Genomic DNA, 23687 nt, shown 5'->3' with positions numbered 1-23687 from the left:
AATAATATTAGCAAATATTTGTGATATAATTTTAATTAAAACCATGTTACAACGTTGTTGTTTTATGTAAGATAGGATCTCCATTCAGATGTATCTGAGCAAAATGACCTAGATTGCTTAGAATAGAGTGAGACTTGGAAATTCCAAAAGTAGTAACACTAATATCTTAATAAATGTGAAAAGTAGCTATTTTTGGATGATGTGATTATAGATCATTCTTATTTATACCACTTTGTAATTTCTAATTTTTCTAAAATGAATATTTCGTTTTTTATAATTAAAAACATAAATGTAATTGTTAAATACCCACCTAATTAAACTCCTGGGGGAGTTAAATGAAGTTTGTCTATGAAGCGCAGGTCAAAGTATTGTGCACCTATTAGATGTTGAATATATTGACATCGATGATTTTATATCACATTGGCACATTATATGCTTTCAAAATAAACAAAACTTCAAAAAAAGTGTGAAAGTGGAACATCCATCACTTTTGTATTGTTGTATGGCAGCAAGACATTGTTTTAAAATTCTACAGCTAGAAAGTTTAATTAGGATATCAGAATATTATTTATTAAACAATATTGCATATTTTATACTCTGAAGCCATGTATCTTTCCAGTCAGGAGAACAAATGCAAATTAGAAAGCTTTAAAATGTTGAATAAAATGTTCCATTTTCATTCATACTTAATAGATGAAATATTGATTTTATTTAATCCAGACTTGACTGCAGTAACCTTTCCAAGGTGGACACCAAGTTATGGAACCAATATTTCTGTTGTAGAAGGTTAAGGTTATGGCCAATATTACTGTCATTATTTTTAAGTGGCAGAGACAGCCTTTCTTCCTGAGCAACGCGCTATGAAGTCCAAGCAGGCATGAACAGAGTTTAATGCCGTAATCAAATAAAACTTACATTGAAGGTTATCCCACATGAATTTAATGATATGCATAATTGTTATTCTACTGCATGATAATTAGGCATGAATGTAAGCAGCTCTTGTAAATGATGGTAATTTGTATGACTAGCACAGCCAAATCAAGCACAAGCAGAATGAAATCTAGCAAAATGGTGGGTCGTCTTGGGAGGCGAGAGGTCTGAGGGGATTCCGTATTTCACAGTAGAGTCTCAAAATGATAACTACTTAGAGGAAGAAAGGTAGGAAAAGGAAAATTGAGGGAAAGTGAAAGTGCAGAAGACGAGAAAATTACTGTGACCAGTTATGGGCTCTATTGTGTCATCTTAAAGAGGATCTGTTGAAGTCCTAAGTCCCAGTACCTCAGAACGTGGCCTTATTTGGAAATAGGTTATTGCAAATGTGATCAGTTACAACGAGGTCGTACTGGAGTAAGTGGACTTCTAATCCAATGTAAGTGATGTTCTTATGAGAAGACAGTCTTATGAAGCCAGCAGCCAGGGAGAAAAATCAGGGAATGAACATGGAGGTAAAAATTAAACTTCCATTGCCATGGGCCAAGAAATGGAGCCGGGGCCACTGGAGAAGCCAGGAAAGGCTCCTCCCCTAAAGTCTTTGAAGGGAATATGGCCCTGCCAACACTTTGATTTCAAAATTCTAGCTTCCAGAACTGACAGGATAAATCGATTTTTCTAAGCTATTTAGTTTGTGGTAGCTTATTATGGCAGCCGTAGGAAACTAACTGCATTAGTTTTGCAAATTGCATCTCCAACTCTGATTCTGGGAAATGTGGGGTATTTTATACATGAACAAGTATTTGTTGAGTGCCTCCTGCTAGACTAGTATTACTTTAGTGCTTTCTGCTTGCTTAGTATTTCTTTAGTGCTAAATAAAAACAAAGGGAATAAATGAATTCTGTTTGGGGTAAAAGAAAAAGTCACTTTATTGTTTAATAAAGAAGCAGGGATATTGAAAAGGTGTGTGTGTGTGTGTGTGTGTGTGTGTGTGTGTGTGTGTGTGTGTATGTGTGTTTATTTTTTTAACATAAGAACATCTTGAACATCTTTATAAATTAGAATAAGAACATAGGAAACATTTGCAGTTGCTGCGCTGCTATTTCTATCTTCCTGTAAGTTAGTAAAATAGTTTTCCTCCCTTTGGTGTTATTGTAGACTTTGTTGCCTTCAAATATTGGATTTCATAAGTTATTTATTTTCATGTAAAGTTTATAACACCCTCTAACTTTTTATGACCCATTTCATTTTATGAACCCATGAAGACAATAAATGATTTTTAAAAAGAAAAAGAATTCATGTAATGAGCCTGATGGTTTAAAAGTTGTATGCGAATGTATGTGAACTTTTAAAGATGCTACTTCAGGTAGCAATTGGAGGTTTTATATATTGGTAAGGCAAAAAACGACAAAGTAATGGTAAACTTCCTTTTTCCATATATCATTCATATGAATTTAGCAAATCAATACTAACAATAAAATATAATAGTTTATTTACTATTTACCAAATTGTGGTATGCTTGATCTATAAATTCTTTAAGGAAATCAGCATGTTCTCTATATCTCCAAGGTCTCTCTTTTTCTTTGCCTCCCCAGTATTTTGCAAAGTACTTAGTGCTTTGTACTTCTTGTATTTTCTTTCCCTGATATCAAGGTAGAACTTATGCCATTTGACATGTTTTTCTGTCACATTTATTTTCAAATTGGGAGGGAATTCTGAAAATGATAATAATTTAATTCTTCTTGTACTTCACAGGGGTAATACACACACACACACACACACACACACACATACACACACACCCTAATGATTCTTTCACCCATTTTGAATTATGCTAGGGGTGCTGGAGGTACTTGTTAACTTGCCTGTTCTTCCTTGTAGGTATAATTCCCTGAATCCAGCTAGTTTTTAGCCTATATTCATCGCAGGAGAGAAATGGAATAATTCTGTGTATGCCTACAGTGGCACCAGTGTTTTGTACCAGTTTTTCCATTGTTAAACTTTTCTCCATCCCTGAGTTCAAAGAGCGTTCTTTGGGAATTGTGCTGCCCCCTGGTGATACGTGGAGTAATAGAGTAGAATCTTTAAGTTTGGTAATATATATTATTCATTAGCAACACAAATTGCAACACAAAGTCTGCAAAAAATGTAATTCAGTGAACAGTGTGCATGCCACAACATAGCTATATGATACTCCAACAATTTATTTGCTATATCTTAGAAGGAAACAGAAAGACAATCACAGACGAGAGCTCTGAGAATATTATGGATGCAGCCTTCTCTCCATTACGAGTGGAAAGAAACTTTGTTACTGCCCTTTAGGAAGTCAGTTTCTCCAATCGAAGGTCACTAGTAAGCTCCAAACAGAAGATGACAGAATAATGAAACTTTACAATGTTTTTGAAATGAACAGGGTTTTGTTTAGGTAGATATAATTTTATTTCTGAGAAGTCTTATACCCTGAAGATTTTCAATCCATACATCCTTGATTTATTTAATTCTGCTTGAGAAGATGCTTCTTTTCTCTCTGTCTCAGATGTTTACGAGGACATTTTGAGAATTGTATTACTATGGTAGTTAGAGACTAGTTTGTGGATACTTCATTTTTATCGCTGAGTTGGATTCTTTATCTTTTATCCTGGGTGCTTTGGGAATAACAGTCCTCAGTTATGTTCTATTATAGAAAGCAAGTTAGAGGCTCTCTACATGATTCTGAACATAGAATTTTAGAACTGGCAGTGACCTTAGAGATCCTTTTATCTAACTCTTAAATTATTCTACATTAAACCCATATATTATATTATGGAAAAATCCAATTATTAAAAAAGTATAATTCTTGCCTTAAAAGTGTGCAAACAATAACAACAAACAATAACAAAAAAAATTCTGTACCAACTAATTCTTTTCCAGACATTCCTTTCCTTGATCCTGTCCCCATATCAGTGTGATCCTATTTCTGACCAATGTCTTCTTGAATAGGGATCCCCAGGTTTTCAAGGATAATTGGATTGGGGAGGGGAAGTCTGGCACCATTCTGCTTCTGCATTTCCAAATCTATTGAAAAAGCAAATCCGGGGAAGTACACAGACTTCACTGCACACACAGAATTGGTGTTTGTGCAATGTTAATTAAAAAGCATTAAATAGAGTGAATGCTTGCAGTAGTTAGGGACCTCTCTGCAAAAAGCCCCCTAGCTGTTCAGCGATAAATAACTTAGAAGTCCTAGAGAAGTTTAAGTGTTGGTGGTGTTGCTATGGAGTTTCGCTGCCTCAGAGCCAACACAATGCTTTATGCTAGTTAAAGTGCCCAGGCGGCACTTGGCCCTTGAAAGTGCTGACTTGTATTAGGTTGGTGCAACAGTAATTGCGGTTTTTGCCATTATTTTTCACCTTTTAAACCTCAATTACTTTTGCACCAACCTAATAAAAGAGAAGCCATAATACATATTTTCAGATGAAGGATCACTACTAATCTAAGGATTGTTTTTTTCCTACGGACTTAATACAATATGCTTTCAGAGTTCTACTGTCAACAATTTTTGGCACTTGTATATGTGGATATATATATATATATATATATATATATATATATATATATATATATGTTGAGATTGAAAACAGGCTGATATCTACAGAAGGCAGATAATTGAATAAAAACCATAAAAACCAGTAAGGCAGTTCCCGGTCTGTGACTATCCAGGATAACAGAAACGGTCCACATTAGTGTTATCAAAGAGCCCAGTCTAAAAATACAACCGGCACTAGCATGGATAATTAATTATTTACCTCAGCTAAACTTTGAGGTCTAAAGCTGGAGAATACTGGCCAGATCTGAGTCGAGCAATAATATCAAGATGCCAGGCTCATGTGAAACTAAGTGAAACTAACTGCAGGCTTCCATCCTCCCTTCTTTATGAGAAAGACAGCAGTAATCTGGCCCCCTAGTGGATACACAGTGGGAAGCATGTGTGTCCTATGCCCTTGGGGTCCCCTTGGGTGTAGATGGGAAGCAAGTCCATAGGGCCTGAAATAGGGTAAGGCCAATTCAAGCAGATTTTTCCAGCACAGTGATGAGAAAGGGAACCAGATCAATACAAGGGGAGAAATCATCAGAAGGCTGAGCGTCCTAAAATGGGTTGGCAAAGTGAAAAAATAAGAAAATAGCATTTTACAAGTACTAGAATAAGAGTGGATTTTCCTTATCGTACATATGTTGACTGCATGACTCGGGCAGAACCGAGATTGTACGCTTGGCTGTTGAGTTTCAGGTGTCAGCTGAATTAAGAGCAAGTCGCAGAGTAAGTGCAACTCTGAAGTTAACTGGTCTATAGTGATATTTTTGTTTTATCACAGGAAGCCTGTGTAGCAAACAATGTATAGAAACACCTTCAGAATCATTTATAAACGTTTTATAAAAATAAAATAACTTTGGGTTAAGGTTGAATGGATATTGTAGCAAGACAGAAAATAGAGTCTTTCCCCCTTATCTTTAGTTCACATAAAGGTAAAGTGATTTTAGTATGACATATGAAACACTTTAGATACTGGAAAAATGTTAATTTTACACTAAACAACCCTGAAATGTACAACAATTGTTACTAAAATACTACTCATTGAGGAATATGATGGTATAATAGTGAGGTAAAACGTGGTTCAAAAGGCAGATAAATGAATAGTAGTTATGCAATCACTACTCTATGTCTGGGAAATAAAACTACCTTTCAAAATTTATGAGTCAGAGAACTGTGGCTTGAGAAAACCTACTTTAAAACATTCTCTAGTGTCTGATATTCCGAGTGGATTTTTTGCTATTACCACAATTTTTAAACTTAATATACATGGACAATGGAAACATATGTATGTATGCGCTCATATTTTTTTTTTAGAAAACAATCAAACTTTTGATACAGGCTTACAGCAACCAAATATCCTTCATTTTATAGAAGATTGTTGAGTTAACATTGAATTGAAAGAAAAGTACATTTTTTATTCCACAAAAGTGGTATACGAGGTCTGCCAATTAAGTTTGCGAACTCATTCTAGAAAAAGTCCTACATACCTCATTGCTGAATATCACTACTGTCACCTTCCAAAGTACTCCCCTTGGGAAGCTATGCACAAATGCCAGTGCCTCGTCCACCCTTCAAAGCAATTTTGGAGCTCTTTTTCTGGAATGTCCATCAGAGCTATCGTAGTATTACCTTTGATGTCCTGGATGTCATCAAAATGTCTTCCTTTCAATATTTCCCTTATCTTGAGGTAAAGAGAGAAGTCATTGGGGGCTTCATTTAGTCATTTAGATGATTAAGGAGGAGGATGTCCCAATGCAGTTATTTGTTTATTGTCTAAAAACTCCCTCACAGACAGTCCTGTGTGAACTGGTGCATTTTCGTGATGCAAGAGCCATGAATTGTTGGCGAAAAGTTCAGGTTGTCTAACTTTTTCACACAGCCTTTTCAGCACTTCCAAATAGTAAACTTGGTTAACTGTTTGTTCAGTTGGTACAAATTCATAATGAATAATCCCTCTGATATCAAAAGAGGTTAGCACTGTTGCAGCAACATGTTTGTGAACTTAATTATCAGTCCTCATATGAATGTGAGATAGGAACTGTTAAACAATTAAAAATAGATGCTAAGGCTAGAAATAAAAACAAAACAAAACAACAAAAGAAATACAAAACCAAACAAACAAAAAAAGCACCACATATTCTGGATTTCAGATATAGTAAGTCCAGTGTCTTACTTTATGTATTATTTTGCCTCTTGATTTTGTTATTGTCTGCTCTGCCTGGGTGCTGCAAGCTAGTTTAGGTTAAAATCTGCAAACCATTTTAGTACTTTTTGTGTGGTAGATTTACTGTGTCTGTCTTTCCTAAGTAGAAATAATAGAACATAGAAAATATGAAAATAAAATAAATTTTGTATATAAATTTTAAGAAAATTGTAAGTTGAGTGAATAGTTCAAATATTTTCTAAAAAAAATTCTCTAGGTGGTTGTTGGAGATACTAATGGACATGAATTTTGTGGAAGACTTTAGGAGTGTTTATTCATGGTGAGATGAAAGGAATTAATTGAAAAGTAAAAGGAACAGTTGTATGTGAGATGACTGATGGATAACAAACCATCTTTTGATTATTTCGAAAAGTTGTTTCGAAAAAAATAACTTTGGATTAAAGTTGAATGGATGTTGTAGCAGGCTCTCAATTCATGGAAAATCTTGAATACCAAACAGGTAACTAGGATCTGATTTAACGGGTAATGAAGAATTAGTAATATTTAACATAATCTCCAAAGAAGAAGGCCTCATATGTATAAATGGTAACATGATGTTTGAGAATTCACATTGAAAGTATAATCACAACTTTGAAAAAAATAATAATTGGCATGCATCCAACAGATCCCCCTAATAAAAGATAGTTGCAAAGTTTAAATTCTTGGCAATTAATCTAATAATTTTGGCTCTTACAATCATTTAGGATCAAAATAATTTAGGATCAAAAAAGTTAATATGAATAAAACTGCTTTGTAAATTATACAGCACTTCATAAATGTTATTAACTATAATAATAGGTGTAAGAATAATTTAATATTCAAATCCACTGACATCAAACTGACTGTCATACAACTGTTAAGTGGAACTGCAGGTGTGCATATATTTAAGCAAACATGATCTTTAATATCGGAATTTACAAAACAGTCGAATTAAGAGGTAATTATTTCCATTACAAAAGATCATTTGTTTACAAAATGATCTTCATGAGGTTCTTGTAACTTTCAGTAGCACATTAAAAATATGACAGTAAATATATAATAATTCCACTGAATTTTTTGAAGGTTACATTTATCATGTAATATTGGTAAGTTTGTGTGTACATAAATGCGTGCTTTTGTTAAACAGACTCTTTAAAGAAATTTCATTTTAACAAGCTACACTTAACTTCATTTAACCAAGACTTGAAAAAAAATTAAGATGTTGCTAAGGATCTGTTTTCCAACTACATAATCGACTAGTGCTGTTTAGCCAAATGTTCTTAAACATCCATGCCAAATTTCATGGTATTATTTTCCTCCTGGCAGCAGAGCATTATGTTTGGGAATCATTTCCATAAAGCTGGTCTGGTTCATGAAGCCCTTTGCATAGCATGAGGCAGCGTGCCATGTGGACATAGCCAGCACTGAGTGAAGACTTCTACTTCCCTTTCTGCCCATAACTAGCTATTTGACTTTGGTTGAGCACTTTAACTTATCTTGTCTCTGTTTTCTCATCTAAATGTATGAACTGCACTTGATCTCTAAAAAATATTTGAGGTTTTATTTAGGTTACATATGAGCTGGGAATTCTAGACAGAATTCTAACATTTTAGTAGCCACCCATCCATCCATCCATCCATCCATCCATCCATCCATCCATCCATTCAATCATTAATTATTATTGGATGCCTACTATGGGTCAAGTACTTGTAAATGCTATAAATACAACAATAAACAAAATAGAGTCTCTGTCCTTTGAGAGCTTACATCCTAAATAATGATATAACGTGGCAGGCAGGGATAAGTGCAGAGTGTAATATTTTAGAAAATTGCTACTCAAGAAGCCGTACATGGACCAACGCTATTGCTCCTCAAGACAAATTTATACATTGATAATAAGTATTTAGAAACTTTTCTAGAAATCTTCAAAGATAAGCAAGATAGCCCTGTGGTCAGATCTTAGTAAGTGAAACATCACAGGGGATGATATCAGGAAAGGAGCAGAGGTTCAGATTACATCAGGGTCTTGTAGGTCAAGATAAGGACTTTTATTTAAATCTGATTAACATGAGAAACCAAACCGTTGCAGATATTTGAACAAAGGAGATCAATAATCTGATTTGTGTTAAAAGATATAAAATCTTATATCTGATTTACAGTAGACTCTAAGGAGACAAGAAGAAAGGCAAGAACATCACATGGAAACCTCTTACAATATTCAGATAGAAGCTGTGGTGACTTGAAGTATGGATTGTCAATCAGGTGGGGCTGATAGAATGTCAGGTGGAGCCTACAGACCTTCTGAAGGTAGAGCTGACAGGAATTGTATGTGACTTAGATTAGTGGTTTCAGAAGAGAGACAGGTAGGCTGACTAGATTTTTACTTGAGTAACTGGCTATCTTTGCACCCATTTTCTTTATCCAATGTGGAATAGAAAATGAAAAGGGAGTGAGTCACAGAGGAAGGGGATTGGGGAAAGAAGTTTCTTCAATTATAAAACTAAATTGTACTTGCTGAGATTGTATTACTCTAAAATTTATTTATGTTATTAACACCTAATGACAATCACCTCTAGCATCCCCCATGGACTTCTCCTATAATGCATTACTATTAATAGAGTAAATAGAGTAGTTCTGAACTTATCAAAGATAATGTGCCCTAAGCATATAAACATTTTATCTGATTAACATATACTACTGATAAACACAAATGATTCAAAACAAGTATTTGTATACATCAACTAACTAGTACTAAGCTTTTGAAAGAAAACTACTTATGAAATTAGGACTGATTTGACTACTGGGACTTCCATTAGTTAATTTTCTGGTTATGCTATTTAACTTTCTAAGTCTCAGTTTCCTCATCTGTAAAGAAGACAATCATAATAGAAGTTGCTTAATATAATTTCTATGTGAATTAAATGCTAATGGGTATATAAAGCACTTAGAAGAATTTTTGGCACTACTAATATTCCCATGGGAAGGACTACTAATAGTCATAATACAGTTTCATATCAATACTTTGGAAATAGTATAATTTAAAAATAAAATTAAGAGATAAATTATCTCAAGCAATATTATCCATTTTTGTATAACATCAAATATCATGAACTAGAGAATAAATTAGAGCATATATAGAAATGAGAATAATATTTCTATGTATGTATCTATATCTATATATGTATTATACATATGGACATATACATTTAGATATACATACATACTCCCACACACAAAATCATGTTTCCCATTGAATTCAGGTGGAATACTGGTTTATCATTGAACTTCTTTTTATATATATATATGGCTAGGTAATGCTTACATTCTATTTTTAGAAATATATTTTTCTACTTTACTTTTGAATGATTTAAAATAAAAATTTTCAAGACTACATTAAAATCAAGAAAATAATGTTTTTATGTAAAATGTCAGTTATAAAATTACAAGATTATTAAAAGTATTGATAATTTGAATTAGTATACATAGTCCTATAAGAAATGGCATGGCATAGAATGGATATCTTGCCTTTCTCAAAATTAAAAAAAAAAAAAATTTTCATGAAATAAAATTCCAAATTCACTACTGTCTATGTAGTGTCTGATGCCCCATTAACTAACTCGTAAGATTGTCGAATGAGTAGGGAAGTTGCTACTGATATTAGCAGTGGGATATCTTGCTAATTTCTCAAAACTATAATGTCATATTTCTCAATTAAATAAACTGAAAGAAAAAATCTTTTAAAAATCCCACCTCATGTTCAATTATACAGTTATTAAGTCATTTGGAATAGGGGCTTGATTGACAATTAGCCTTAAATTGAATATATGGTTATGAAAAATATGTCCATTTTGTCTGTGTCAAAGGAATTTCTCTTTGTGCTCTAACAAGTAAATGAGGACCTAGGAAAAGATATGCATGCACGTGAGTGAATAACACATTTGTTAAGGTGTGGTATTTCTTTAGATGCAGATGCTACAGGATATATATTGGTCACATCATTTAGTAATGTTAGAGAGAAAGACCTCCTGGAAAAGTTTCCCACAGTGATGCCCACATTTTATTACACAGAATGATATATTTTTTTCTGCTTCATATTTTATTGTGGATAAGATGAATTCTGAGTTTGATTGTGAATCTTGTTCATTGACAGTGAATCAAAGTAAAAAAAAAAATCTTTAATAGCAGCTTAACTAAACGTGAATACTTATATTATTTCTAACATTTTTACAGATTTCTACTAGAATGTAACATGTTATAAATGTGAGACACAGATCTTATTATTCCTTTTTCACTTAGCCCAAATCCCATATATTGTGGTTGCCCAATTAGCATTGTTGAATAAATGTATAACAGAACAAATGAATGAATGACAGATATTGCCCTAATGATGGCTATCTCTTTATCAAACACCTAATTACAATTAGTATTGAAAGGTGATTATGTTATGAAGATAACCACCCATTGCTCACCTAAATCTGTTTTCAAGGGACCAAACTTCTGGAGATTGTAGAATCTGATCTCTAGAATAATAGACTTTGGGTTATGAGAAAGCAGTTTCAAAGAACTTATAACATGACATGTTTTATTATGTAATATCAGGAGGGTGGTTGTATTGTGTTTTGTATTGTTTTGTTTTGGTTTTGTCCTCCAATTTTATGTAACTAAGAATTGGCTCCTTCAACTTCCAAAATTTTGTTAGTAGAAAGTGGTCACAGATTCGGTTTTCTATGTAGATTATCTGAAGATATGGTAAAGGATCTTCAGTCAAAAATATTGTCTGCTGCATCCCTTCCTCTTACTCCAAGTCTAATATTAGCACACTTTTCTTTGATTTGAATGGATTGTTACTTATTTAGACACATCTTTATCATGAATGAGCAAGTTTGGATGAATGACCTGAGACAATGGAGTGACCAAGGCTTCTGTTTACAGTTGTGTAGGTTCATCACTGCAAACATGCACATGGCTTAGGGGACAGATGGGAATGAAATGCAGCCCACATTCTGATGGCCAAGCCACATGCCCCACTTAGCATGAAGTTTATTTCACCCAGAAGAGGGGCATCTTACTGCATTTGTGCCAAGGTACCAATTGCCCTAGAGCAGCCCTGGGTTTGTGAATGCCTTAAGGGAAGATGACCCTTTAAAAGGAACATGTAGGTGGCAATATACCATTTTCATACTTGCTGTTTCTCAGTTTTGCTCATTACTGGCATAGCTTGATTGATTGTCCTAGAAAGCACTTATTATATTGCATGTTATCAACCAAGTAAACATTTGCTGATGGAAAACATTAGAAAGAAATCTTCATTCTAAAACCAATGCAATAGAAAGGCCATAGTCCATTTCTTTCTTTTTTTATTAGAGAGAATAAGTCAAACTCCATTTATTACATTTTGCCTATGCTGCATATAATCAAAAAATTAGTTTTCTGTATCCAATGGATAACATTAAGATATCTGATCAAATTAAGAGCCAAACACTTTATTCAACTTCATTTACTTTTTAGCAGTTATATGAAGATGGAGATCTAGAGTTACTGCCATAGTGTCGTTTGTCTGTCATCATGATTTGAACTTAGAGTATTTTTATATTATTAAAAAATAATTTTCATCACCAGAGAATTGGATATAGCACAGATTATGAAAGAAATTATAGATAATAGTCCATTTCTTAATACACATCTTTATTGGTGCTTAAGAAACCAGCCTTGATATGTCGAAACCAACATTAGTAATATCTAGTCTAATTTCTTCTTTTAAATACTTCTGACTGGAAAAAAGAAATCCCACAAACTACCACTTCAATTACAATGTGTGGCAAAGGTCTCACAGTGATAAGGCATCACGAGCGGGCTGGTTTGTATTACACACAAGAGGGTGGTTGAAATCATGATAATCTAGAGAAGAAAGATGGTAGCTAATGTTTACATACTTAGCTCCCAGTGGTATTTCACCAGTTTGGAGGTTTGCATTGTCCCTCTTAATCTGAGAGAGTGCATCCAGATTCACAGCAAGACTTCAAAGAGAGCCAGATGATGGGGCAGATGGCAGATGACTAATTTGGCAGGCCTTGATGAGTGGAAATTGTTTGCTTTAATTGCTTGTCAAGTCCAGTACCTACATTAAAGTTAAGGACCTAACACTTCCACAGAAAATGAAACACTACAAAGTGAATAAGAAGGACTCAGTATGAGGGAGGGGAAGAGAGCGGAGAGGATGATAAAAGGGCCAAAAGGGGATTGTGGAAAGATAGCAGTAAGGGGAATATTATTTTATTCAAAAATGGATGACAGAAATGGAATTTCTGAAGTCTGTAAAGTCTGTGATATTTTTTTTCCAGCTTTCAACATGGGAATTTTATAAGACATACTTTAAGAAAAAATACAATAAAATATTTAAAGGCAGGGAAAGAATAAAGAACAGGAACTAAAATTTATGTACGAGTAGTTAAAAGTCAGTTTTTGATGATCTATACAATGAATTTAAAATCATTTGTAATTATTTTAATTTTACTAAGTTACTCTTGGAAACGAATTATAAGAATAGCCTGTTATATTGGGAAGACTAGATGATAGAAGACTGCTTGCAAAATACGTCATCCATTAAGAAGGCACAGTCATGTATAACTTTTATATCTATACTTTTTTGGTAGCCTCCAATGATGACCTTGTTTCCCCTTCCAATATAATTTATCAGTTTAAGCTTCTTTGAGGGCATTTAGAGACTCTCATATAAGAAAAGAGGTAAAATACACATCAGTTAAACTATAGATGGATGAGAAAATAGCCATAGATATGGCCTATGGACTTGCTTTCATCAGTCTGTGGTGCAGAATGCCTGTGTCTTCTGTAGCTACAGCTCTATTAGTGAAGGTCTGTGGTGCCAAATGCCCTTTCTATTTGGCTCAAGGATCACTTAGAAAGCATTTTAGTTAATTTCAGGAGATTCCCTGTTTTGTCACTTTGGGGGTCAAAAACAGTGGTAAAAGATAAAAATTCAGAGAATACACTATAGGATCACTTATTTTTATTTTAAAAAACATACTCATTTTTGCATCAAAACTATTTTATTTCCAGTTTAATGTAGTGTAAATTATTAAACAAATTTCTTATTTTGATATTCATTGTTTTTCTTTAATACTTTTAAAGTTAATTATACAGAATGCAAAATTTTGGAAATAGAAGCCATTTCCATCATTTATCATTTTGGATGTATTTTGATACAGATAGTTTTAAATCATTGATATGTATTTTTAATGTTAAAAAAATATGAATAATTACAGGCAATAAGCCTAGAAGTATATTAATGGGATAATACATGATTACTAATTGTGGTTCATGCCAGGAATACAAGAAGAGTTCAATGTTTGGAATTAATTAATAATTCACTCTAATAAGTTAATTTAAAATAATTAAAGATTTTATTAAAATATAGCTAACATACAATATTATATTAGTTTCAGGTGTACATAATAGTTATTCAACAGTACCCACCTGGCACTATACATAATTATTACCATATTATTGATTATATTCCTTATGGTAAAGAAGTGATCACCATGCTAAGTCTAGCAACCAACTGACACTGTACCATGCTATCACTATATTATTGACTAAATTTCCTATATTGTATATTACATCCCAAGACTTGTTTTATACCTGGAACTTTGAACCTCGTATTCCCCTTTATCTCCCCCCACCCCTTTTTTTACTTTTCAATTCAGTTGACATTCGATATTATTTTATGTTAATTTCAGGTGTGCAGAATAGTGGTTACACATTTGTATAATTTACGAAGTGACCCCCCTGTTTGGTCTAGTACCCACCTGGCCCTATACATTGTTATTATCATATTATTCATTATGTTCCCTATGCTTTACTATATATTCCCATGACTATTTTATAAGTATCAATTTGTATTCCTTAATCTCATCACCTTTTTCACCTTGCCCCCAACCCCCTCCCATCTATCACCATGATAGATCTAGTGCGCATCTGATACTATATATAGTTATTACAATATTATTGACTATATTCCTTAAGCTATACCCTACATCCATCCCCATGACTACTGTGTAGCAACCAATTTGTACTTCTTAATTCTTTCCCTTTTCTCACCCACTCCCACTCCCCCTCCCATCTGGCAACCATCAAAATGTCTCTGTATCTATGAATTTGTTTCTGTTTTGTTTGTTTATTTTGCATTGTAGATTTTACTTATAAGTGAATCATATGACATTTGTTTTTCACTGTCTGACTTACTACACTCAGCAAAACATCTTCTAGGTCCATCCATGTCATCACAGATGGCAAGATTTTATTCTTTTTTAAGGCTGAGTAATATTCCATTGTATATACGCACCACCTACTCTTTATCCATTTATGCATTTAGGGACATCTAGGCTGTCTTCATATCTTGACTATTGTAAATAACACCTCGATGAGCATATGGATGAGTACGTCCCCTCAAAGTAACATTTTGGATTTCTTTGGATGAATGCCCAGAAGTGGGATTACTAGGTCCTTTTTGTCTATTGTTATAGTCTTTGTTTTAAAGTCTGTTTTGCCAGAGTTGTAAGAAAAAACCACTGGAAACGGTTTGGGTGTTCCTGAAAGTTGGGTGGGCGGAGTCTTGAATCACCAGGGTGTGGCAAATGAATAGTATTCGCTAGCTTGATGGAAACTCAGATATTGCAGCCACTTGAGTCTGCATGCCCGGAAGGGGGAGGGCTCAATAAAGAAACAATAGCTTCTGCCAGCTATTTCATCCGGGAGTAAGTTGCCCCTCCAGTTCTCACCCTGAAGCTAGACAATTCAGTTCCTCCCCATATGTCCCTGTCAGCTCTTCAGCTGCTTCCCCAGAACTGGGGCTCAGAACCAGTGATTCTATTGGTGAGTAAGTATGTGTGCGGGCCCTTTTTAAGAGGAGTGTCTGGGATTCCAGCTGCCCTCCGTCTCACTCAGCTAAAATCCCTGCTGGTTTTCACAATCAGAAATTACGGGACTTCTCTCCCTGGCATTGGAACCCTGGACTGGGGAAGGGCTGGGAACCCTCTCTCTTCTGGGGGGGACCACTGCAGCTGAGATATCCCTCCCAATTTTTAATGGTCACACGCGGGTGTGGGACCAGCCTGTTTCGCGTCTGTGCCCCTCCTACCAGGCTGGAAGTGGCTTCTTCTGCATGTCCCTAGTTGCAGGGCTTTGGTTCAGCAAGATTTTAGGCAGTTCTCAATAATGGTTTTTTTGTAGTTTAGGTGTAATTTTGATGTGGTCATGAGAGGAGGTGAGCACAGTGTTTACCTATTGTGCCATCTTGACCAGAACTCCAAGTTAATATTTTTCAAAAATAGAAAAAAGTACATGATAAACTTCAATATTCAACTCTGAAATTAAAATGTAGTAAAGCCAGATTCTAAGATATATAACTTGATAAAAAAAATACTGAGCCAAGGAAAGCCTTTTCTTGAAGGTTAAGGCACAAAGAGAGGACTGACTTCTCTGTCGATTAAGAGCAACGACAACACAATTATCCTAGAAAGCCTGACCAAGCCTGACCCGTACCAGCCAAGAAAACAAAATAAAATAATACAATTGAAGGATGGATAAATAAAGAAACTCAAGTAGGAACTAATTATAAATTACAAGGATTTAACACTGTAGTCTGGTTTTGGGGGGAAAAACATACAAAAAGCATCGAGATTTTAAAAATATATAACAATAGCCAATTCAAGAATGTAACAAAATTATTCATAAGGGGACAAAAGCATAAAATACGAATGTTTTATGATTTACAATAAGGGGTATATTTTTCTCTGTTCACAAGCCAACCTGAGTGTGTGTTTTAATTTACATACAGTAAAATGGACTTTTTTGGTGTACAGTTCTCTGAGCTTTAACCCATGTTTAGATCTATGTAATTACTGTCATGGTCAGTGTGCAGAACAGTTCTGCCGTCTCCCAAATTTCCCTCTTGAACTTTCAGTCAAACCCTCACTCCCCCCACCCCATCCCCTAGCAACCACTGATCTCTTCATCCTTGTAGGTTTGTCTTTTCCAAAATGTCATATCAGTGGAATCATACAGTATGTAGCCTTTTGAGCTTGGCTTCTTTCAGTAAGCATGATGTCTTTGGGAATTTTCCATGTTGACATTTCAATCATCTGTTCATTTTTATTGTGGAATAAATATCTGTGGAATGGATATAGCATAGCTTGTTTATCATTCCCCATCAAAGGACATTTGGGGTTTTTCCGATTTTTTGGCTAACTTGAGTAGAGCTGCTATAAAATTCATGTACATGTTTTTATGTGAACATAATTTTCATTTTTCTAGGGATATACCTTTACATGGGATCACTGGGTTATTTGATAAGTGTATGCTTTATAGCTTTATATGATATTGTCACGGTGTGACATTCTCAAGAACATCCATTGAATGCATCCCATTACATAGGGTAGAGTAGGGTTTAAATGAGTATTTTAGAAATAAATGTAATCAAATAATTTTTGAGCTGGGAGGAAGCATAAAGATTTCTACTTTGAGAAAAGAAAAAAAAATGGACCCAGTGAAAAGAAATAATTGACCAAGTTTACACAGCTAGAAAGTGTGGAGCAATGGAGTCCCAATATCCACTGTCTTGGTCAAGTGCTCATTCCGTTATGTCAGATTGATTTCAGTACATCACCATGCAAGCCTTGCATTAATTTGATTTAACATATTGCATAATGCACACATACTGTACTCCGTATCTACATATCTAAATAAATGACAATAGCTAGCACTGAGCTCCATCAGTGAGTCAGAAATTTTGCAAAGCAGTTTACATACACTGACTCATTTAGTTATTACAACAGGCCTGTGAGGTTGTGGTTGTTATTGTGTCCATTTTGCAGTTGAGGAAATAGAATAACAGAATCTAGGTAACTTGCCCAAGATTACATTGCAGGTCAGTGATGGAGCTAGATTTTAATGCTGGCCATCTTGCTTTAGGCACTGTTTTTAGCCTCTAAGTTGGGTTTTATTGTTAAGAACACTCAACACAGAATCCCACTGTTTGGATATAGAAATGGAGACTCCAGGTAGTGAAGTCACTCAAGTACATTCACTTTTTTTCTTAATTTCTATGAAATTTATTGAGGTGATATTGGTTAATAAAATGATATAGGTTTCAAGTGTATATTTCTTTTAGGTTGGTGCAAAAGTAATTGCAGTTTAAAAGGTTAAAAATAATTGCAAAAACTGCAATTACTTTTGTACCAACCTAATATAATACTTCACCTATATATTGCATTGTGTGCTCACCACCCAGAGTCATTATGTTTTTAAAAATGGAGGGACCAGCATTTGATTCTGGCTTCATTATGGTTCTCAAAGACTCCAGCGTCCTCTTATTTATTCAACAAATATTGACTGAGAGTATACTATGTATCTATTCTTTAGGTGTTGAGCAGACAAAGTGTTTGCCATCTGTGGAGCTTCGATTCTAATGTAGAGACATATAATAAGCAAATAAACAACCAAATGTAGAATGTGATTTCAGGTAGCAGTAAAAATAATGATAATAATAATAAAGCAAAGAAGACAGGACATGATAAATGATATATGGGAAGTTGGTACCTATTTTAGATAAGGGGATCAGAGAAGACTTTTCTTAAAGAGTGACATTTGAGCAAAGATATGAACATGAGGTCAGACAATTAAGTTCGCAAACTCATCCTAGGAAATGTGCTACATGCCTCATTGCTGATTATCACTACGGTCACCTTGGAAGTACTCCCCTTGGGAAGCTATGCACCAATGCCAATGCCTAGTCCACCCTTCAAAGCAATTTTGGAACTCTTTTTCTGGAATGGCCATGAGAGCTGTGGTCGTATTACCCTTGATGTCCTGAATGTCATCAAAATGTCTTCCTTTCAATATTTCCTTTATCTTCGCGTAAAGAAAGAAGCCATTGGGGGCCAGATCAGGTGAGTAGGGAGGGTGTTCCAGTACAGTTATTTGTTTACTGACTAAAAACTCCCTCACGGACAGTGCTGTGTGAGCTGGTGCATTGTCGTGATGCAAGAGCCATGAATTGTTGGTGAAAAGTTCAGATCGTCTAACTTTCTCACGCAATCTTTACAGCACTTCCAAATAGTAAACTTGGTTACCTGTTTGTGCAGTTGGTACAAATTCATAATGAATAATCCCACTGATGTCAAAAAAGGTTAGCAAATTGTTGCAACAAGTTCATGAACTTAGTTGTCATACCTCATATATGTTCCTACAGGCTATGGTAAGAAGTTTATATTTTATAATAAGTGTGATTAGAAGCCAAGGATTGTTTTCAGTAAGGGAGTGATGTGAATTATTTATGTTTTAAAGAAGATCTTTTCATGTCTCCGTGTGAAGAGCACATTAATGGGGGCAAGTAGGGAATCCAGAAAGTCAGTTAAGAGGCTACTGTCAATGTCCAGGGAGAATTAGCTGTGGTGGCTTGGATTAAGTGATTATAGTAGTGCAACTGGTGAATTTGGCCCCATTTTGGGATATATTTTGACTATAGAGCTGCCAAAACTTGCCATCTCTGTGTAACTATTTTAGCACTCAGTAATAGTCACTGAAAATGTTTGCATCTTCTTACATTCTCTTTAAATATTTTATATTTTGAGGTTTAATACAACTCCAGGTTTTTAAATGCCCAATAGTGTGCATTGAACTATAGCATATTTTGTATGTTAACATTTAGAAAGAGAAAGTACTTAGTGTTAAATCAGATAAATTGGAGAAGTTTTATCAGGTTACCAAATATTTTTTTTTTTATGCCTACACAATATGCACATAGCTTATATATACTGCTTGCTTCTTTCCTTACTGTGTGCTTTATAAAGATACATGAACTATTACAAAAGACCTTGGACATTTCTACCAGTATATATTTTTTTAATACACTAAGCCAACAGTAGATGCTAAATAATTATCAATCTCTTAATTCATAGATCACATAGGCATTTGATTTGAAATTTAGGCAAAAATTTGACTTAATTTTTGCTTTTTCCTTCTTGTTGTCTTTCTTGTGTAAACAAATGTCGTGTTGGTTTCCAGGCCCATGACAAGCTTGGGAGCAATAATTAATTTTTAGTGTTAATATGGGTATTGTTGATGTTTCTTCATTTTGCTTCTAATATATTTTCCCCATGAACCAAATTAATAATTTTGGTAATCAATATTTTTATATTACTTTAAAATACTAATTATAGTTTTAATTTTTTACTGAATGAGGATTCTGTAGTTCACTCACTGTTGGATGTACATCGTAAGTCAAGAAGCATAAAAAGCCATGTTTGCAACTATGGCTCCATTTGCAGTGGGATCACACCAAATAGAATAATTGGTGAATTTATTACGGCCTTGCATATGGCTTTACTCTTGGAATGATAGTTGGCATAAAAATTCTAGGGAGCACATGTACATTCAGGATTTTTGAAGCTTGAACTATTGTAAGCTTATAGTTTAAGGATTTCATAATAGTGTTAGAAAAGGAGGCTGAATTTTGTTAAATTTGTTTTGGCTGGTGCAAAAGATTTTTCAATTCTGTTTGATAAACAGCTTTGTGAAATCAATGAAACTTGATGGGTTAAGCATTGTCTTGTATACATTGCCTGATTGTAAAATCGATTGACAAATGGAAGTTGTGAGGCATTCAGTGAAGGCATCATGAAGAGAAATACAAATGATTTTTCCACATCTATCCAAAGTAGTTCTTTTAAAATTAAGTCTGTCTTTCAAGATAAAAGAAGAGGGAGAAGGCGGTCAAATATATGGTGATGAAAGGAGAACTGACTGGGTGGTGAGAACACATGTGATCTATAGATGATGTCTTACAGCATTGTACGCTTGAAACCTATATAATTTTACTAACCAATGTCACCCCAATAAATTTAAGAGAAGGTAAGTTACGAGAAATGCATTACTGATTATAAATAGTTTGAATCAAGCATAAATATACAGGAAAGCCTCACTGAGATAAAAAATATTTCATGAAACTGTGTAATAAAAATTCCAAAGACTAAAATTTTTGGAGAATAGGACATTCTGATTAATCAGATTTTCTGTTTATTGGAGGATTTTTTTGTTGTTGTTGAAAAATAATATTAAACACACTTATTCCAATTTTATGTTTTCGTGTGGTATATATAAAACACAACTGATCACTTATTGAACAGTGGACATGTTTGAATTGAGAATAATTTTCTGGATATGAGTTACTAATTGTTTTTAAGCAACTAAACAAATATTAAATTATAATTTCTTATACAGCACTGTGCTGTATAGCTAAGCAGATACAAAATAATGATTTATATGTTGCACCTGTCTTCAAAGAGTTTCTAGCTTATGTGAGTTTCTTATATTGAATATCATTGTACTTATCAATAGAAATGATTTTTTTAGTGTTTGTTAGTTTTAGTAATAAGGGAAGCTTCCACAGAACCAGTAAAATGTTCTGAACATCAGAATGATTTTGTAGTTTCATTATGATCCGAATAAATTCAGGCAAATAACCAGATAGAATAATTAAATCACTTAAGGTCAAAAGCACATAATTTAACTAGAATTTAATTCTCCCTCTGTATAGTATTTCAGCAGCCCTAGCTGCTGAATTCACCATTATCCTGATGTTAATGATAATAAAACAATGTGAAAATCTGGTTCCTTTTAGCTCATTTCACAGCCAGTCTCGAAGGTGTGTCCCTCATTCTAATGTACTAAAATGGTGCTTCAGATTTTAGCCATCGCATCTCCATTCTAGGCAGCAGATTAAAGAGTAAAGAAGAAGGGAAGCAAAGTTGGGCTCCAACCGTGTTTTAAATGAAGTTTAGGAAGGTGTTATAGTGAACATGTCATAACTTAGTCCCTTGCTAAGCTTACCTCCAAGATGCGCAGAGAAATGTAATCTTTATTTGGGGTAGCCACGTGTCCAGCTAAAGTTGTGTAATCTAGAACTGTGAAGAAAGAAAAGAATGGATATTGAAGATTCTAGAGGTCTTTGATCCATCCTTATCACTGCAAAAACTGAATTTTCAAGAGCAACAATTTAATTCCAGCATGGTGTATGGGGGACTTGGCATTCAGAAGGGAGAAGGGAGAATAGCTTGGAAGTGATAAGTTTATAGGACTCTGGGGAAAGTAATGTTTGACATTTCTTTAAATGTGAGACTTCAAAGAGAACTAGTCTAAAGATTATGTATTGGTTTTCTAGGGCTGTCATAACAAAACACAACAAACTTAAGTGGCTTAAGACAATAGTAATTATTTCACAATTCTGAAAGCTTGAAGTCCAATATCAAGGTATCTATCAGTAGGGTCATACTTCCTCTGAGACTCTGGGTCGAACCTTTCCTTGCCTCTTCCTAGCTTCTGGTGGTCATCAATTCTTGGCATTCCTAGGCTTGCAGCTGCCTCTCCCATTTTTTTTGTCTCTGTGGTCACATAGCTATCTCCCTGTGTCTTGGTGTTCACATGGTATTTTATTCTTCTTAGAAGGACATCAGTTATATTGGATTAGGGCCCACCCTTGATTACATCTACAAAGATGCTATTTCCAAATAAGGTCGTAGTCACAGTAACAGGGGTTAGGACTACCACATATCTTTTAGAGGTATACAGTTTCACTTTTAACAGTATGTCTAGAAAATATACTGTTTGATGAGCTTTAGAAATCCAGACAAGAATTTTGTGTTTTGTTTTTGTTTCTATAATGAGCTTTCACTATGATTAAAGGTCTACATTATTCTTCAAGACTTTTAAATTCTGACTTTTGTTATTTTTGATGTGCCAATAGGCAAAAGCAGGTTTAAGATAACCCTAGTTATTAGAATGTGCCCATATAGATTTTTTTTCCTTTCTATACTGAAACCCATTCCATTGGACACCATATCAAGATCATGACTTCTTGGTCATTTCTGTGTACATGATGAACAAATATATATATGACAGGATACTAAGCTCTGTTTCCAGTGTCTTCAAAGTATACACTTTTATCTTAAATTTGGTGTATATCATGTAACTTACTCAAAGAAGATTAAGCTCAAATCCATTTTTTTAACCTTATGTACTATTATTACAAGGTTCATAATGTAGTTTTTCAACCTATTTAAGATTAAAATTGATGCATTAAATGGTATAGATTTTGTTTAGGTAGATATATAAACCATGAAAAGTAATCACTGAAACTGACTTCCAGAAGAGAGAAAATATATCAACACACACACACACACACACCAAAACACATATGTGTGTACACTCATGTGCTCACTTATAAACAGATTCAAGAACCATACCTCCAAAGATGACAGAGATCATTTATTAATGGTCCATTATATCTCAGAACACTGATGACTATACATAGTAATGACCCTCTTGATATCAATAAAAGTTAGTATTTTATTACATAATCTATTTGTAGTATATGCTTCTATATGTTTCAACCCAAATTGTTTAAATTTTGTGTTTGAAAGGTAGGCACAAGTTTGAATTATGTAGAAAATTTACTCAATAAAAACAGCTATTTTGCAATAGAAAAATATTTTTAAAAGTAAAATTGTTAACTTTCATCATCTTTTGATTTTGATGTATTTGCCTATGTAGAATTTACTATGTTAGAAAATAGAGTAAATTATTAGTCCAAACGAAAAGTTTGTATAAATGAAATTAAATGTATTTAAATGCTTTATACACTCAGAAAATTAGAATTATTTTATCTCCTTGTAATGTGTTTCTGTGGAATCTATGCTGTCTTAATTTCTGTGGTTAGTACATGCAATTTGTGAATATAAATGTGTAATATCACTTATATATTGATTCTAAAAAAAAAGCCAAGCTCATAAAAACAGAGAAAGGAATGGTGATTACTAGGGGTTGGGATTGGGGGTGGGGGTGGGGAAATGTTAGAGTACAAACTTTCAGTTACAAAATGAATGTGTTCTGGGGATCTAATGTACAGTATGATGATTATAGTTAACAATA

General features: G+C 34.1%; 1 protein-coding gene across 6 annotated transcripts in view; it reads left to right on the top strand.

Moving 5' to 3' along the window:
* ERBB4 (erb-b2 receptor tyrosine kinase 4) overlaps window positions 1–23687 on the top strand; it is a 1041923-nt gene that overhangs the window by 356540 nt on the left and 661696 nt on the right. The window lies entirely within an intron of this gene.

Source organism: Rhinolophus sinicus, chromosome 17, assembly GCF_057876585.1.
Source record: "Rhinolophus sinicus isolate RSI-liver-muscle chromosome 17, RSI-T2T, whole genome shotgun sequence".
NCBI classification, from domain to species: Eukaryota; Metazoa; Chordata; class Mammalia; order Chiroptera; family Rhinolophidae; genus Rhinolophus; species Rhinolophus sinicus.
Note: the sequence above shows the minus strand (reverse complement) of the source record. Positions and strands in the feature narration are given on the sequence as shown.